At 36.6% G+C, this 3972-nt stretch overlaps 1 pseudogene; it reads left to right on the forward strand.

Moving 5' to 3' along the window:
• Nucleotides 1–447: 447 nt before the first annotated feature.
• Nucleotides 448–2077, forward strand: LOC140043985 (cationic amino acid transporter 4 pseudogene; annotated as a pseudogene).
• Nucleotides 2078–3972: the final 1895 nt, after the last annotated feature.

The raw sequence follows: 3972 nt of genomic DNA on the forward strand, positions 1-3972 counted from the left end.
CGCGTGGCGTTTGTCGTGCGGATAACTAACTCGTCAAAGTGACGAGTTCAAATCTAGTATTTATATTCCAATGATGACACGATATTCCTGTTCAGAAAGCTTTCATTTTATACGTGTACGCACTCATAACTATAATCTTTGAATTTTATAGTAAACTCATCCAATAAAATGTTATTACTGGAACTTTATTTTGTGTCCATTTTTTTGTCAGTTTATCAAACAAATATATAACCAGCTTTTTTCAGTGACCTTAACTTTAACGTAATTATTAAGGTGAATCGAATAATCTATAGGTTAAACAACTGGCGTTTAATCAATTGAATGAATATATATAGGCCTATATCAGTATATATCACCGGGCGGTTTAGAATTAGTGTTCTTTGCCTACTGTGTTTATATATTATATATATATATTGATGTTACTTGAACGAGTATTTTAACGTTAAGATGTCTAGGCTTAAAAGAGCTCTTTCCAATATCAATCGTAAAAAGCTTCTGGATGAAGATGTACTTGAGACACAGCTCGAAAGATGCCTTACCACCTGGGATATGACGCTACTCGGCATCGGCGCTATAGTAGGCTCAGGATTGTTTGTATTAACTGGCGAGGTTGCTGCCAACACAGCTGCGCCATCTGTAAGTCTGTCGTATTTCATTGCCGGAATCGCAGCACTACTGGCTGCAATTTTCTACGCCGAGTTTGGTGCAAGAATTCCAAAAGCGGGATCTGCGTATATATTCGCATATGTGGCAGTTGGAGAGATCTGGGCTTTTTTGGTAGGTTGGAATATTCTCTTGGAGTACGTAGTAGGAGCATCTGCCACAGCAAAAGCATTCAGTGGATATTTTGATGAATTAACTGGCGGCTACATTAACCAGTTTATAATAGATACACTTCTTGGTGGAGAGGAATGGCAGTCTGATATCTTTTCTGACTTTCCGAACATTATGGCAGCTCTTTTAATTGTAATATTAATTATCCTAGTTTCATCAGGAGCTGCCCTATCCACAAAACTTAACAGCGTAGTTGTTGTAACAAGTCTAGGGCTTGTTCTAGGGCTTGTCGTATTTATGTTCGTAACATCTATGTTTTACGCTGATGTCTCAAACTGGTCTGTAGGAAATGGTTACTTTGCGTACGGATTTACAGGTACCTTATCGGGTGCGGCAACATGTTTTTATGCGTATCTTGGGTTCGAAGTTATTGCTGTCTCCGGTGAGGAGGCAAAAACACCAGCTAAAAGTATACCTCTGGCTACGATATACTCGTTTAGTGTTTCTGCATCTTGCTACATTATAGCTTCAATTGGATTGACATTAATGGTTCCTTCCTTCCTTCTTGGCTGCGTTTGAATATGTTGGCTTAGACTGGGCAAAATACATCGTTAGTATAGGAGCTGTACTTGCGATTCTTACCTCTTCGTTTGGAATTATATTTCCTCTACCACGATCACTTTACGCAATAGCAAGTGATGGTCTTCTTTTTAAAGTATTTGCTAAGGTAAATGAACGAACGAAAGTACCAATATTTGGAGTCGTTTTCTTTGGGATATTTTCAATCATTTTAGCAATATTTTTTGATCTAGATGCTCTTATAGAATTTCTATCGATTGGCACCTTGTGCGGCTTCTCTTTTGTCGCCGCATCTGTAATAATTGTCAGATACTCACCAGAATTGTGCAACATCACAATACGCAACCCAAGAGGCCGCCCTGTCGTCTATAATAAAATTTCTAATGGAGAGATTAGTGACATTTTAGAGGAACCTGGAACTATTTCTAGTGAGAAGGAATTATTAACTGGACGATTGAAGGAACGCTTCCAATGTCTTGCCTTTCTTGAGAGTTCAGTGCCCGATGAAACAGTTGTGTACTGTTTAGCCTTCAGTGTAATTTGTGAATTTATGACAGCAATTGTTCTTGTCTATAAATATGAAGACTTGTTAGCAGGAGATTGGTGGGCTGTGATATGTGTCATCATTCTTGGTTCTCTTGCGATATTGTCATTTATGGTAATACCAATGCACCACCAAAGTGAGATTGAACTCGATTTCAAGGTATTGATTCATTTTAACTAACACCAAGTAGATAAAATAACATATCGGGTATAAGACGAACTTGGCATCTGGGTGGGGTAAATATTTCAGAAGTGAAATAAGACCTCCCTTATTCTTTCATGTTTATATGAGTCACAACGATAAGTAAACATCCTCTGAAAGACGGTTCGGTTGTGTTTTGGATGGATACCCGCCATCAACTTCATATCAAATATTGTCTTATTGCGGAGAGGGAGTCACTGTAATTCTATGACAGGCCATGATGCCCTCTGACGTCATTACACCATCAGCATAGATAGTATAATATTATAATTAATAGTATAATTCAAATATTCATATTGGCATAGGGATCATCATTCATTTAACACAATAAAATATCTATCTTTCCATCTAGGTTCCATTAGTTCCATTCTTTCCATTTGCAAGTATAACGTTGAACTTGATCCTGATGGCTGAATTGGACAGTTATACCTGGATAAGGTTCGTCTGGGTTGTTCTTGGTAAGTAGTCAACTTTGTAAATGCTAAGCAGGAACGAGCACGGTCAATTACAATGAAGGGAATTAACGTTACTTAGGGCCCATTCAGACATAGTTATTTACCCGCTGTTAAGATGGCTTCATCGGCCGATCATCACTACCTTTGATGGTTAGGTCAGAGAAGAGTAATTACAATTTATTTCACTCCCCTCTGAGACTTAACCGGCTAATAAATCCTGAATATCGGTATGTCGGAAAGAAATTGAAAGATCATATACCAACAGAAAAAACAGAATGTGCAAGTCTAATGTATACCAAATTTGAACTAGACCCCCTCCACACACCAAACCCTCATTTAACCTGAAGGTGTATGCGGGTCTATTGCTTAAACAATTTAGAAATCTCAAAATGTGTGTCACAATGCATGCAGAATTACGACATAGTTCCAAATTAACGTTGCTTCAAAAAGACCTCCACCATATTTGTGTGTTTGTCATTTGGATAACGTCAATACTAAAGCACGGGTCTTTTACCAAATTTAAACCAGATAGAATGTGTGGTCACGAAAGACTTCTTAACATTTTGGAGGCAATCCGCACCAGTTCTGGACTACTTTTTATTATTTTACTAATTTCAGCCATACGTCAAAACTACAAGACAGATCTTTATCTCACACGATTCTTGGTCCTTTTTCTTTTCTTGCTCCTGGCAAAGATTATAACTCTCTGATTTCTCTTGTCACTATTAAATAGGTATAATCATATATGGTTGCTACAGATACAGTCGCAGCGTTGCCAATCAAGAGGCCATGGGATTTGTACCACTTGTCGACACACACCTACTAAACGACGCGGGACAGACAGAAAACGGTGATACAACATATAGTGGAACCAATGGCATCAACCAGACGTAGTTATACATTTCTGTGCTTCATAACTGTGTTACAGTGACATAATTAACAATGTCTCAAACGGCGCACAGTACAAATACATTCAAGGGATTCAATTTAAAATCTGCTAAATTGATGTAATCCGATGGACTATTATTTAGATATTAGTTATGAGATTATATTATGAGCATGTTTACAAAAACATTTTCATATTAATTAATTAATATCTTTTCTAGTATATAAACGGGTGATTTAATTTATGATTTATTGTTATTATAATAAATGAAATTTATATTTGTAAAGTACAGCAGCTTTTATTATGGTCTATTTTAATTTAGTATTGGGCCATTTCGACGATTTCTGATTTATTACGAGTAATGAGTAAGTTATACGGTAGTCTATACAAAATATCAAATGAATGGAAAAAAACAACAACAATGACAGGCGAATGAGGATGAGACGTATAAACTATTCACACTGCCTTATTATATCTTGATTAATGATCTAACATGTAATTGGATATGTTTGAATGTATATTTTCATTTATTT

The sequence above is a fragment of the Antedon mediterranea genome, chromosome 3, assembly GCF_964355755.1.
Source record: "Antedon mediterranea chromosome 3, ecAntMedi1.1, whole genome shotgun sequence".
In the NCBI taxonomy this organism is placed as follows: domain Eukaryota; kingdom Metazoa; phylum Echinodermata; class Crinoidea; order Comatulida; family Antedonidae; genus Antedon; species Antedon mediterranea.